Source organism: Propithecus coquereli, unplaced genomic scaffold (assembly GCF_000956105.1).
Source record: "Propithecus coquereli isolate 6110/MARCELLA unplaced genomic scaffold, Pcoq_1.0 Scaffold80, whole genome shotgun sequence".
Classification (NCBI taxonomy): Eukaryota; Metazoa; Chordata; class Mammalia; order Primates; family Indriidae; genus Propithecus; species Propithecus coquereli.
The window spans coordinates 2,228,199-2,243,946 of record NW_012154174.1 but is presented as its reverse complement, the minus strand read 5'-3'; positions in this window follow the sequence as shown (position 1 = coordinate 2,243,946).

Sequence of the window (15,748 nt, the reverse complement as noted above, 5' to 3'; positions counted from 1 at the left end):
TCCACTTAGCATAAGGTTTTTGAGGTTTTTTCATCTTATAGCATATATCCAGTACTTTGTTCCTTTTTTTTTTTTTTTTTTTTTGCTGAATAATAAATACTCCCTTGTATGGATATACCACACTTATTTATCAGTTGATAGACATTTGGGTTGTTTGCGCTTTTTGGTTATTATGAATAATGGTGCTATAAACATTTGTGTACATATTTTTATGTGGACATATGTTTTCGTTTCTTTTGGGTCTACACTGATAAATGGAATTGCTGAGTCAAATGATAACACCATCTTTAACTTTTTGAGGGACCGTCAAACTGTTTCGCACAGCAGCTGTACTATTTGACATTATCACCAGCAGCGTATGAGGGTTCCAATTTCTCCACATCCTCACCAACAACTGTCTTTTTCATTATAGCCATCCTATTGGTAGTGAAGTGGTACAGTGTGAGGTCGTACCTCATTTTGATTTTCATTTGCATTTCTCTAATCGCTAACGATGTTGAACACCTTTTCATGTGATTGTTGGCCAGTTGTATATCTTCTTTGGAGCAATGTCTATTCAGATCCTTTGCTTGCTTTTAAATTGCATCATTTGTATTTTTATTGTTAGGTTAAAGTGTTCCTTATATATCATGGATATAAGTCCCTTATATGATTTGCAAAAGATTTCTCCCATTCCATGGACTGTTGTTTCACATTCTTGATGGTGTCCTTTAAGGCAAAAAAGTTTTTCATTTTTATGAAGTGCAGCTTATCTATTTTTCTTATGTTGACTGTGCTTTTGATGCCATATCTAAAAAGGCTTTGCCTAACTCAAGTTCGCAAAGATTTACTCCTATATTTTCTTCTGAAAGTTTTATATAATAGTTTTAGCTCTTGCACTTAGGTCTAAGATCCATTTGGCTTAGTGTTTCTGTATGGTATGAGGAAGTCATCAAACTTCACTCATTGCATGTAGCAATCTAGTTGTACCAGCAACATTTGTTGAAAAGATGATTCTTTCTGCATTGAATTTTCTTGGCACTCTCGTTGAAAATCAACTGGCCGTCAATGGAAGGGCTTATTTCTGTGCTCTCAATTCTGTTCCATTGACCTTAGGTCTGTCCTATTTCAGTTCCACGTTGTCTCAATTACTGTTGCTTTGTAGTAAGTTTTGAAATTGGGAAGTGTGAGTTCTCAAGCTTTGTTCTTTTACAAGACGGTTTTGGCTGTTCTGGGTCCCATGAATTTCCATAGAAATTTTAGGATATGCTTGTCAATTTCTGAAAAGATTGATGGGATTTTAATAGCGATTGCATTGAATCTCTAGATTACGTTGAGGAGTATTGCCATCTTAACAATATTAAATCTTCCAGGCTATGAACACACTATGTCTTTTCATTTACTAAATTTAGTCCTAAGTATTATACTCTCTTTGGTGCTATTGTAAATGGAATTTTTTTAAAGTTCATTTTTGGATTATTGATTGCTAGTATACATAACTCCTTCCTTTTAAGGTCATGGAAAAGAGGATAAAAAAAACACATTGGGAAAAAGCTTCTGAGATCCTGGTTTTATACTAAGGAGAAGCATAGCTGGTAAAATAAATGAGAAACAATATATATCAGCCATATTTGCATGAAGTTCTCTGTCAGTGAAGCAGGGGGGAGAAGGAAGATAGTGCATCGTGAGCAGCCCTCCATCTGCCAAGTTCTGCGGGCCTAGAAAAAATAAGGCTAAAATACTAATAACTCAGACACACAACCCTGCGTCAAAGGAAGATTCCGGCTATCACCAGTAAGAGATCGGCAACAATAACTAATAATAAAATAGAACAATTATAAGAATGCACTGTAATAAAAGTTATGTGAATGTGGTCTCTCTCTCAGAATACCTTGTACTGCACTCACCTATGCTATGACTCCAGTTGACCTTGGCTAGGTCATTGAAACCGTGGCAAGTGACCGCAGATAAGGGAAAGCTACTGTATCACTACACAGCAGTTGGAAATTGTGTTCAAATACACCATCATGAATTTCTAAATGTATTAATACTAAATCAAATGCTCCCATTATGCAAAAATTCGAAGCAGATACTGAAGAGTCCTGGAAAGATCTGACAAGACAGTAGAGGAGATAAGACATAAGCTACAGAGAGTGGGAAAGAAAAGAAATATTCCAGAAATGAATGGTGCACTGGGAGCAGCAACGGCATACACACTGGGACACACAAAAAAGAGGTGGAGAGTTTCTTTCTCTTTTCATAAATTAAGAGACACATGTTTGGAATGGACAAACAGTTTAAGATATTAGAAAGAAAAGTAAAGCTATAGATGCAATTTCACAGTCCTGGAGAGATAAACATTGGAGTTCAGAGCCAACCTGAGAGGGAAGACTCTGAAAAACATCTTGGAATTTTAGTTGAGAGTCTGAAAGGGTTGCACTGTGACAGAAAATAATGAACGCAGACCATCTTCACAAAGCCCAAAACCAGCCTTGAACCATCTCACTGGCTGGAGCAAGGTGATCTGCCCTTACTCTCACTGCATGACAGAAGAAAATGAAATCTTCTCTTGTAGGAGATAATACCATTTATAGTCTCTGTGATTTGTCGTATATTGGGTCTGCTGTTCCATTAAAAATAACAAGGAACACCAAGAGCCAGGGAATGATGGGAAACCAAGAGAGAAAGAAATAGCAACAGACCCAAAGATGATCCAGGTTTTAAAGTTATCAGACACAAATTTAAAATTAACCATGATTAACAGTCATAAAGAACAGATGAAAATATGGAGAATTTTACCAAATACCTGAACTTTATTTTTTAAAGAATTAAATAAAAGTATAGAATTGAGAAAAAAAACAGAAATTAAGAATCTAATATATGGGTTTTAACAGCAAATTAGACAAAACAGAAGAGAGAATTGGGGAAGTGAAAGTCAGGTCAGTAGAAAACACTGAAATTTAAACTCAGAGAGAGAGAAAGAGAAGGATGGAAGATAGAAGAAAGTTAATGAGAGATACGTAACACGTTGAAAAGGTCTAATATGTGAGTAATTAGAGTCCAAGAAGGAAAGGAAAAAATGTATGGGACAAGACCTATAAATAAAGAGAAAATGGGCCCCCCAGATTCCAAAATGAATGAAAGACATTGGTTCATAGACTCAGAAATCCTCTACAAACCACAAGCAAGACAAATACAAGAAAAATCACACCTACAGACATCATTATTAACTGCTAAAAAACAAAGAAAGAAAGAGAAATTTTAAAGTGGCCAGAGAAAAAAGACATATTGTGTTCAAAGGAATAACAATAAGTAGAAGAATAACTTTTCACCAGAAACTATGTGAGCCAGAAGCCCACGGAACGACATTTTGAGTGTTGAAATTAAAAAATCTGCCAACATAGAATTATACCCACTGAAATATACTTCAAAAATAAAGGTGCAGGATTCTAGGAAAATGGCAGCAATAGCAATGACATCACTTTTAAATCTCCCCTAATCATCACATGTAAATAGCAACTAGATAACAAAAGCAAAACTCATGGACAACACAACACAGCTATATGACATTGATAAAATCCTAACAAAAACAAAAAAAAAATTCTATCCATACTCATCAAGAAAAAAGATAAAAATGACCAATGTTGGGAATAAAGATATCAGCTAAATCTTACAGATATTAAAAATAAAAAGATATTATAAACAATATTATGCCAATAAATTTCACAGCTTGATGAAACAGACAAATTTCTTTGAAAGACACAAATTACCAGATCCAAATTGTCCTGTATCTATTAAAGAAATTAAGCCAAAGAGAATCTACCACTTGCATTGCTATTCAGTAGACACAAATAGATAAATTTAAAAAGATGCCATTTATAGTTGTAATAAAAGATACAAAGTACCTAAAAATAAATTTAACAAGAGACATATAAGGGAAAACGGCCGGGCGCGGTGGCTCACGCCTGTAATCCTAGCACTCTGGGAGGCGTTCGAAACCAGCCTGAGCAAGAGCAAGACCCCGTCTCTACTAAAAGTGGAAAGAAATTAATTGGACAACTAAAAATATATAGAAAAAATTAGCCGGGCATGGTGGCACATGCCTGTAGTCCCAGCTACTCGGGAGGCTGAGGCAGGAGGATCGCTTGAGCCCAGGAGTTTGAGGTTGCTGTGAGCTAGGCTGACGCCCCGGCACTCTAGCCCGGGCAACACAGTGAGACTCTGTCTCAAAAAAAGAAAAAAAAAAAGTCTGCTCGTGGATCCTTAGGCCAGAAGCCCAAGTGTGGTGTGGCTGGGTTCTCTGCTCAGAGTATGACAGGCTTAAATCGAGGTGCTGGCAGGGCTGTGTTCTCACCTGGAACCCTGGGTTCCAAGCTCATATGCTTATGGCAGATTCAGCTCCCTGCAGTTCGAGGATGGACGTCCCTGCATCCTTGTTGGCTGCCAGGCAGGATCTGCTGTCAGTTTCTGGAGGCCATCTGCATGCCATGTAGCCTCGTCTGTCTTCAAAGCCAGCAGTGCACGCCAAATCTTTCTCAAGCTGTAAAACTCTTTGGCTTTTTCTGTCTCTGATCTCTAGACCCCAGTTTGAAGGGATCATGTGATGAGGTCAAGCCCATCTAGATAATCAACTCATAGGCAACTGATTAGTAATCCCAGTTACATGTGTAAAATTTCTTTTGCCATGGAATGGAACATGGTCACAGAAGTGATACCCTGCCACATTCCCGGGTTCTGTCCACCCTCAAGTAGGGCATCGTGCAAGGGTGAGCGTCACGAGAAGTCTGCCTACCACGACGACATTATAATTAATAACTTCTGTCTTCAAATGCCACCGTGAGAAAGCGAAAGGGAAAGCTACAGAATGGGATAAAAAAATTTACAACATACATAAATAATAGAAGAGTTGTATCTAGAATATATATTTTAAGTCTTACATATTAATGAGAAAAAAAGATAAAACAGTAGAAACAAACAACAAAAATAAGCAGATATTTTCACAGAAGAAACTCAAAATATTGACAAATGTATGAACACGTGTATTTTTAATCAGAGAAAAACGTGGTGTTGACTGCTCAGTCTCCTCTGCTCAGGTGGCTGTGCCGCAGCCTCTGTTGCTCTGTGATCTGCGGATACTGGGAGATCGTAGGCAGGACTTGGGACACTCCAGATGCTGGGAGATGAAAGGCCACTGAAGACAGCAGCCACACCTGGAGGGTCTTTTCCGCAACATACTGCCTGCCTCTCAGCTCATTCAGATTCCAGGGAGAATGATTTACAAGTTAATTTCTGCCTCATTGGCCCACTCATTCTCCTAATAATCACTTACTACGCCTCAAAAGAATTTTCTATATTCCCCATCTCCTCCCTCCCTACGAAAAAGGGTATATAAGCTTCTGTACCCCATTGGGGGGTTGGCGTACTCACTCCGTGATTCCCCCCACCTGTGTACATTAATAAATCTGATCGCCTCCTCTCGTATTAATAAATAAACTAAAACCCAGTAAGACACCATGTCACCCTGCTAAATTAGCAAAACTTAAAAAAAATCTGACAATATCAAGTGCTTGCAGTGAGTCACAGGAACTTATACACTTGTGATGAGTTTAAATTGGTGCAACCTCTTTGGATAACAAATGATGATGATCTGTAAAGTTGAAAATGCCCACACTCTACAACCCAAGGAATTTCATCCCTGGGTATATAAATGACAGAAATTCATGCATATGGATGTCCAAAGAACCACAAAAAAAAAACCCAAAAAGCAAAAACCAAAAAAACCCCAAAACAAAAAAAAAAAAAAACAAGAAACCCTGGAGACAAAAGGAGATAATTCAAACGTCCATTGACAGCAGAACGTGTAAATAAGTTATAATCATAGAATACTTTAAAGGTAATGATATGGTTCTATTTCTTAAAGCTGGAGACTTCATGGGTGTTTATTTCATTCTTCCTTCAAGAAATCTCTCCAGCTCCTCTGTCCCTTACCCTGACCGAAAGTTAGAGAAAGATGGGTGTTTAAAGATCTGGAACCCAACCCTGGGCTTCATAAATAAGGGGTCCAGGGAACATATGTCAGGGCTTCCCAGGGCCTCCCCTGAAACCTTCCTCTTAGTCTGCCTAGTACACCCTTCTCCTTTCCTTCTCAGTATCCATCTGTCAGCATCCTCCGGAAGGCCCTCCCTCTTGATCCTTGGAGATAATCCTAGTCTATCTACCTGATGAAAAGGTGGAAATTCACAGAGGTTAAATTTGTGCTCAAGGCACACGGTCATTAAGAGTCAGCCCTGGCTGTCTGGAACCTGTGCTCTTCTTGTCAGCAACATCCAGGGCTAACTTATGTCTGTATCCACATCATCCTTCAAACCCTTATAAACAGCAAGTGTTCAGTAAACACTATCTCCCCACTCCAGGTCCTCAGCCGGGTTTAAAGAAGAGCTTTGCAAAACTGTTATTTTGATGCTGCTACATAGAAAATGACCAGCAGATGGCAGCATTTAGCTTTCCCAGCTCCCAGCTCTTTGTAATTGCAGGCTCAAGCAGAGAAAAATTGGTTTTTCTTTTCCATTCTCCAAACTGTTTGCTGTCAGTGCCTCCCGGATGCTCACTAGAAGCCTCATACTCCTGCTTATTTGCTGAAAAAACATACTGGTCATCTACAGAAGCTCCAGCGGCAGACACGGTGGCTGCAAGAGGCCACACAGGTGAACAACAAGAACATGAAAGCTTTTACTCTCTACAGAGCCTTGTGAAATGTTGATTGTGACAGCAGCCCTGTGACGCCGTGGGCAGGGAAGGCATCTTAAGTTCTCCTTTTCGTCTGGGGAAACTGAGACTCAGAGAGCAAGGTGATGTGCTTAAGTTAATACAGCAAGGGCAGGTTTTCTGACTTACAATCCAGTGACTTTACCAAGTTAGTCATCACAGGTAAAATTTACCCTGAAGGCATTTTCAGCCTGTATGTGCAGAAAGGAGAACAGAAAGTTAAAAAAAAAAAAACCACAATGCCATACTGTAAATAATAAAGGAACAGCATAGAAACGAATGGTGGGGTTCAGAGGAGCAGACAATATCATTTTTAAGGTTGGGGTTTGTGAGAAACTGTGGGGTCAAAGGAGAGTTCTTAGAAAGAGAGGAGCTCTCACCCTTAAAAATAGTCAAGATATGCAAAGAAAAGGAGCAGTGGTGGAAATTCTAGATCAGGATGGCAAACTGTGGCCTGGGGCTGCTACTTTCTTTCACCTCCGCCTCTCCCCCAGCCCCCATGCCCATGACAGACATCATTAATCAATTGTGGGACTCTTCCCCTTTGAGCTCAGAGCCTGCCCAGAATCCACTGTGCATGGTGCACCAGGCATCCTCTACCAACCAATGGGAGATGGCACACCAGCCTGTGTGCTCCTCCTCACCCTGCTCCAGCGCCTCCCTGGTAGCCGCGGTTTATTGTGCACTTACTGTGAGCTGAGGGCCGTGCTGAGATCTTTGCACACACCTTCCATTCAATCCACTTGACAGCAAACTCTCAAGAGGTAGGCATCCCTCCAATTTTACAAATAAGCAAAACTGAAGCACAGAGGTGCTAAAAACCTCATAGTGGCAGAGCCGGGATTCAAAGCCAAGCCCGTCTGTCTCCAAAGCCCAGGCTCTGAAACTGCTAGATAGTCGGGCTAAGCTAGTATGGGAGAAGGCCTGTGGTTTGGTCCTTGTTTAGGACTGCAGGTATAACAGTAACAAGACGAACTGGGCTGCAGTGGAAACCGAGACCCAGAGAACAGAGGAACGTCGAAGATGCTTTTGTTAGCTCATTCATTCCTCAACACATGTTTGTTAAGTACCTTCCACATGCCAGACATACTGTAGGGGCTGGGGATATAGTGGTCAACAAAAGAGACAAAACACCCCAGCCTCGATTAGGGGAGACAAATAAATAAGTCGGTCAACTGCATTATATGTTGGGTGATGCATGTGCTAAGGGGAAAAAATAAAGGCTGGGGGCGGGTGGAGAGAGCCATAGAGAGCTGTATGGGGACTCAAGTCTGGGAGATGAGAGATGACCCAGGGCCTGAGCTTCTTGGAAGGACTGATGCGGATAGGGAGAAAGGCCCTAATGAGGTGGGCCCTGATGCTCCCAAGGCACTTGGTGATGGTGGGTGTAAGTGGTGGGGGCGGGGGCTTGCCAGGAACACATGGAGTTCCAGAGGTCTTCTTCACTCTTCCAAAGACCATGTGGCCAGGGTAGGGGCAGCCTTATCCAAAATACCCCCAGCCCTGGGCCCCTCCTGGTGCTGGCAGATGTGGGGCGGAGGCAGAGTCCATTCACGCGTCATACATTTTTTGAGCACCTAGTGGAATCAATTTCATTCTTAAGCAGTCTCTGACCACTGCCAGTCACCGGCCCCACTGAAGGGGTTGGGATGAGGTGGGAGGTGGATTTTTAGCACCTGGACCCTTACTTCCAGCAGGGCCATGAGCAGTGACCTATTAGGCCAAAACAGTGGAGAATATGGAGACGGGGTTTGTCACTATCAACAAGGAGCATGGTGTTTAGTTGGGAGAGCAAGAGGGCTGTGCAGGAGTTTGTGAAGTAGCCCAGCATGCCTGTTGTTTACAGCACATAGCCTACTGTGTGCCCGAGCTGATAGATCAGCTAGACTTTGGGGGAAATAAAAATGCAAAAAGAAAATGGGCTTGCCAAGACTCTCCCCCCACTTGGGTGCATGGGAAATACGGAAGGGAATGGAGGAGGAGGAAGAAATGTCAGTCCCCACAATTGGGACAGGGTTCGGAACTCTCATGGCTGGTTCCTCTGTCCACCTTGCCCCATCTCCCCCAGAGAGTTCCAGTGCTTTGTGGAGGCTTTCTTGTGGCTGCCCTGGAACGATAACTGGGCCTGCCTTGGATACCTTTCCCTCCAGGTGCTCTTCACCTGGGGCTGTGAACTCCCCAGGAGACAACTATTCACTCTACCATGAGGAGGTGGATACTTACACGTATGTGCGTGTGCATGACTATGTGGACCCACACTTATGTGTTCACTGCTTCCTTAAAATGCCCCCACAGTATCTGTGCTAGGTACCAAGTTATTGCTATTCAGCTCCAAATTTACCCACGGATACCTGCTCTGTGATGACGGGCAGAATTCCCATAAACACTTCTCCTGAACAGCAAGCACACTGGAAGCTTTCTCAGTAGAGGGTGCTGAGAGAACAGTGCAGGAGGAAGGAGCTTCTCTTGCGGGTTTTGGCAAAGATGAGGACATCCCTGGTGCTCTGCCCCAGCCATGTGCCCAGAAGGTCCCAGGCGATCCTGGCCTGGCCTGTGATCCCCTTCCTGGGACCCTCCCAACACAGCCACTGTGTGCTCCATGCCTTTGGTCCACACTGGAGACCCGACTCCTACATGCCCACACACCCACGTGTGCCATGGAGGTTTGTTTCCTGCTTGCCCAGTGATTACAGACCAGCTCTGGCCCAGGCGACCTAGCACATTTCTCCCCATCTAGGGGCTGCAATGATACCTTCTCCAACAATGTCTGATTCCTAGCCTGGGGAGGGGACCTCCTTCCAAGGTTGTCCCCTTGGGTACTCTTTCTCAGCCATAGGGAGAGTAACCCTGTAGGGTTCTGTTTTCATCATACAGCTTCTCTTTTATCATAGCTTTATAATTCTTTATATTAAACTTCCATTGCATATACCACTATGTGGTTTCTGTTTCTTTTGTGTTTTTGTTTTTTTTTTTCTGAGACAGAGTCTCACTCTGTCATCCTGGGTAGAGTGCAGTGGCGTCATCATAGTTCACTGCAACCTCAAACCCCTGGGCTCAAGTGATCCTCCTGCCTCAGCCTCCCAAATAGCTGGGACTACAGGCACATCTCACGATGGCCAGCTAATTTTTCTATGTTTAGTAGTGACAGGGTCTCGCTGTTGCTCAGGCTGGTCTCGAACTCCTGACCTGAAGCTATCCTCCCACCTGGGCCTCCCAGAGTGCTAGGATTATAGGCGTGAGCCACTGTGCCCAGCCCGGTTTCTGTCTTTCAATTGGATCCTGACAGATACAGTATTTGTGGCCACCAAAATATTAAGATCCACCATACCCTGTCCCAGATAAAACAAAAATATGAAAACTCTCAGCGCATTGCCAGCACATAGAAAGGAATCAATCTAAGCAGCGATGTTACTGCCATATGTTGGAGATGGAGATCAGTTCCCACAAAGGGTTGGCAGCTCCGGCGAGTTCCCCTTAGGTATTCCTCCCTGCCTGTGTAGCTTGAGCTGCATTCTCTCCTAGTGTAGCAGCAGCGTTACAAGTCATTAGAACTATCATTTATGATAGTTCATAGCAAGCAGTGTGCCATGAGTTCCGTGTGCTCTATTAGCCCCATTTTGCACATGAAGAAAGCTGATGGCTGGGCACGGTGGCTCAAGCCTGTAATCCTAGCACTCTGGGAGGCCGAGGCGGGAGGATTGCTTGAGCTCAGGAGTTCAAGACCACCCTGAGCAAGAGCGAGACCTCGTCTCTACTAAAAATAGAAAGAAATTAGCCAAACAACTAAAAATAGAAAAAATGAACCAGGCATGGTGGCACATGCCTGTAGTCCCAGCTACTCGGGAGGCTGAGGCAGGAGGACCGCTTGAGCTCAGGAGTTGGAGGTTGCTATGAGCCAGGCTGACGCCACGGCACTCTGGCCTGGGCAACAGAGTGAAACTCTGTCTCAAAAAAAAAAAAAAAAGCTGAAGACTAACAGAGTTAGAAATCTGCCCAAGTTTTCACAGCTGACCTGGGAAGAGGTGGAATTTGAACCCGCATATATACAATTCCAAAGAACGAAGCCTTAACCACCACAATGTATTTCTTCATAGCATCGATTGCTGTGTCAAATTCTGTGCTAAGTCGTTCACAGTCGTAATGTAACATGTTTCGATAACAACTGTGTTTGGTAAGCTGTGTTTTTGTTCCTGTTTTTATAGATTAAGAGACTAAATGTCTTACTCAAGTCCTCTTAGCTAGTGAGGGGTGGAGGCAGGATTCAAAATCGGCCCTCTGACTCCAGAGCCCACACTGCCAATGTCTACAGTGTACCACTTCCCCGGCTCGCATGACAAAAGTGAACTTCGGGGTGAGAATGTACCTAGATCTGGGGACCGTGGTGGGTGAAACACTGGAAAGCACATGATATTTGACTCACATACGGTCCCTGCTGTTCCCAACGATGCCATGCATGTGTGTTAATAAAAGATAGAAAGCTGGTAAGGGAGAAGGGTATAGGACCACTCGGGCCATGCCATCTCCCTACTATACCTAACCCTAACCCCAACCTCAACCCTAACCCTAAGGGGCAGGGGTGATCTGCAGGCATCTGTACAAGGCTGGCTTAGAGGACCTATGCATGTCCATCTCCAACCCTTCCCCAGGGAGGGGATTCCCTGAAATTCAACATCTGGACCTGCCCACGGCAGGTCGGTCTGTTAACAAACCCAAAAGGGGGTGGTTCTCTGTTGCTCACTGCACAGAAAGCCAATTACTCAGACAACAAGGATTGTCAAGGAAGAAGGGATTTATTGTGGGGGATGCACCGACCGGGAGGTGGGAGAAATGGACTGCCTCAAATCCGCCTCCCCAACCAATAGGGTCAGGGGTTTTTCAGGAGGTGAAACGAATAATGCATGAGGAGAGTGAGCATCATTACATGTTTGAGGTGGCATGCAGGGCACACAAGCACAGTGAAAAATCATGCTAGTGATTTCATGATACACACATCTCATGATCAAAAAATGGTGGATACATCCCTCCCAGGGCGAGGATTTTAGTAGTATAATGAGCTGGGGGTTAATACCGGTCATTCTTTCAGCCTTGTGCGTAGGCGGGATGCGGGCAGTAGGCTGCTCAGCAGGTCCTCGGGCCCAATCTGTGGTGGGGTGTCGCTTATCTTGTCTCCTCTGGACAAACAGCTGATGTGAGGCTTTGGAGTTATCTCGTGGCTGCAAGGAGGTTCCACTGTTTCTGGGAAAGAAACACATAAGGGAAAGCATCAGTGCAACAGAAAGTCACAAAGGTCAGCAAATCTTACTGGCCTGGGAACTTGAAACATAAGAGAACTACAAAGAAAAAAACTATATTAAAAAAGTTTTCTTGCTTATGGAGCTGGTTATAGGGCCATTACAGCCCTGTAACCCATGGGTACCCCATGTTCTACCTCTGTACCAACCAACCGTGCCAACCTGATTATAAGATTAAGAATATTTGTAGGTTGCTAAGAAAAATCACGACTATTCCAGATACTGAGACCGAAGAGCATATTCCCCTCTAAGTCTTCTTCATAGAGAAGCCACATCCTTGACAACATCCCTACAACAGATAGGGGATCAATGTTTAAAACCGTATTTTGTGTAATGTGTATAATGTCCTTCAGTGTAGACTGAGGGCCACCAACCAAAGCAAAAGCATTAAGAGAAATTCTTCAAGGAGCCAGTGGGAAGCCGTCAAACATGTGCTCTGCTGCTCTGGCTAAACTGGTAACATATCTAAGAACACGTGTCTAGAGATGGAATAGACTACATACTCCACAGGCGCTTGTACACAAATGGCATGTCTCTTAGCCAAGCTTTTGGAAAGTACAGTGTGGCTATGAGGTTGAGATTCTACTTGGAATGCTGGCACTTTCCACTGCCAGTTCAGAGAAGAGCCATATACCTTAATAATAAACGGAACTGGGGCTTCAATTAGATCTTCTTATGAAAACTCAAGCACCAGAAGGAACATGCTCCTGAAGAAAAGGCCAACCCACATCTTCTCCAAAGTGCATCAGGGGAGTCCCTGCAGGCAGAGCCAAGATTCCGTTCGGGAGGGACTTGGAGAGGTCTCTAACAATGCAACGAGTAGGTAACTGAGTCCCTGCAGGTCCACAGGATAGTGTACACTGGCAATAAAAATTAGCCTGAAAAAATTGTAAAGCAGGTGTGTAACCATATACTGTATTTGGTGCCCCCCCAAAATCTGCAGTGTGTCTGATTTCGAGAAATGAAATCAGCTAGTTAAACTGGTTGTAAAATGTATACCCAAAGTAACTAAATAAGATGATGTATTCTTTACTATTATTTTCTATAGATCTCTCTAAAGTTGGAAGATATCTATTAAAATGATTATAGTCAGGCTTGCAAATTATTAAGCAAAAGCCGTGCAATGAATGTTGCTTATACAGGCTGGAGCAGGGTGATCAACTTGTTCTGGTTTGCCAGAGACTTTTTCTGTTTTAGTACCGAATGTCCCATGTCCTGGGAAGCCCCTCGGTCCCTGGCAAACTGGGAAGGTTGGTGACCCTAGAGGAGGCCAGGTGATCCCTGGCTGTGGATTCACATCTAGGGGTGAGGCACAAAACACTGACTGGAATCTCCGTGTGGGAGTGGGGCTTGTAGACTGATGGAATTTCCTGCAGGGTGTCGGCTCGTCATGGAGGGGACCAGCACGTATCAGCATACCAGTCATTGGAGGCCCTTTGTCTGGGATGTTCGTTTTCTCCACAGATGAGTCCTCCAGTTCCCTGCCTGTGGATTGTGAATCAGGTTGCTCACTTCCTGGGGACAGAGGTACCGCCACTCAATATGCAGATTTTTTTTTAATTAATGAATTTTATTTTATTTATTTGTACAAATTTATGTACGTGGTACATGTGAAATTTTGTTCCATGTGTAAAATGCGTAGTGATCAAGTCAGGGTATTTAGGGTGTCCATCACCCAAGTACAATACAATTTTGTCTGATTATACAACACCCCACTCTGCTATAAAACGTTGAATTTATTCCTTCCATCAAACTGTATGTTTCTACCCTTAAACCCACTTCTCATCCTCTGCCTCCCCGCACTCACTGTCCCACTCTCTGTCGTCTATCTTTCTGCTGTCTACCTCTGTGTGATCAAATTTTTTAGCTCCCACGTTTAAGTGAGAACGTGTCAATCTGCAGATTTTTGCTTAATCTTCGTGTCTAGCCTCTACCTCACATCCTCCCCCCAAATCCACTGTGCCTCACACCCTCATTCCATAGTTCCCACAGGTCGATGTACATGACACCTAAGTCTTCTTCTTCCCATGGGTGGGGGGTCCCCTGGCTGAAAAGGGTGGGGAAAGTGGCCTAGGCTTTCCACTGATGCCCCTGTCCCTGTTTTCAGCCTCACACTGTACTTCCCTCACCTCTCCTTGTGCTGAGCCTCTCTGAGACTGGGGGTGGAGAGGGGAGAACAAGTTGGCTTCCCTTGGTTTTCTCCCTCTGGGGCGTCCAAGTTAAAGCATCCACTTCTGCCAGGTGAGTTATCACTCCTCCGTGTGCTTCCCAGTTCAAAAAGCGTGTCAAACATTCTTGACTGCTGTGTTCTCCTCCCTTGTTCCTTTCATCCGGGCAGGATTTTACCTATGCTCTTCCTTACTGTCATTTTATTGGGATTCAGGGAGGGAGAGGGAATAAACTCGTGCTGTGAATCAACCATGTTTAATTGGACATCCATTTCCCTAGGAGCCTCTCTTCTTGTGACACCCCATGAGTAGATGCTGGCACTCCTGAAACTATCTTCCATGTCTGTTAGCTTTTCTTTTCTACTTTGTGTTGATTTATCCCATTCTGCTGTTTACAGGGAGAATTTCTTGGAGCAATCTTTCAGCTCTCTAATTAGCTCATCAGCTGCATACATTCTACCACTTAGCTCATCCACTGAGGCGTTTGTTTTTTTTTTAATTATGAATATATTTTCCATCTCCAACATCTCTAATTGGTCTGTTTCATCCTCTTTTATTTGAGAATGTTAATTACACTTACTTCAAAGCTCATTACTGGTTGTCCTATTTGTTCTGTTTAATCTTGCGATCTGGAGCCAGACAACCTGGGGTTAAATTGTGGCTTCTTGCGTGAAGCTGTGTGACTTTGGGGGAAGTTACCTAATCACCTTACACCTTAGTTGCCTCATTTGTAAAATGGGGACAAAAATAGCCCCACTTTATAAGATTTCTGATAGGATTAAAGTGTTTTTTAGACTAGTGCCTGACATAAATGCTCAGTAAGCATTGGCAATGGTTTTCACATTTCCTCCGGTGTAAGTCTCCCTTTCATGGTGGTGCTTCTTGAATGATAACTTAATTTTTTGACAGTGAACTCATCTTTGCCCATGAGATTTTCTGCAAGAAATCTGCTTGCATAGCTTGCCCTGACAGATAAGTGAAAACTTCATGAATGTGTGTTCCATATAGCTTTCAAGGAGAGTGCGCCATCGGGTGGATGCTCTCATAGCTGGTCTTAGGAGTGTGGCTGCTACCCATTCTTCACTGGCTTTGTCAGCCATCTGGGGCCCTGTCCTGTCTCTCACTCCCTAATACAGCTCATCCCAGGAGACAGACACTGCTGTCCTGGTTATATTGTCTGCAGAGTGGGGTTTAGGGAGATACGCAGGAGTCAACTCATCTAGCTGCTCCCATGAGAGTACTTGTCTAACCCTCCATACCTCCATCAGTAGCCCTCTGGCCCCCTCTTGCTCTGAGCATTCAAACCTCTGGCCATGGAGTGCCCTTGTTGCTGCCCCCACTTTTGCAGCATATACTGTAGTACATACACACATGCAAGGACATACGGAGTATATTCTTGGCCACTGCTCATGAGCTGGGCTGTAACGTTAAATCTGATCCTGTCTGCTTTGAGCCTCTCAGAAACACCTCCATGATTCTGATTCCCTGAACATTTCCTGCTATCTTTTTGAGGATGCTAATTTTTTTCCTTCTCCATCATTTCTG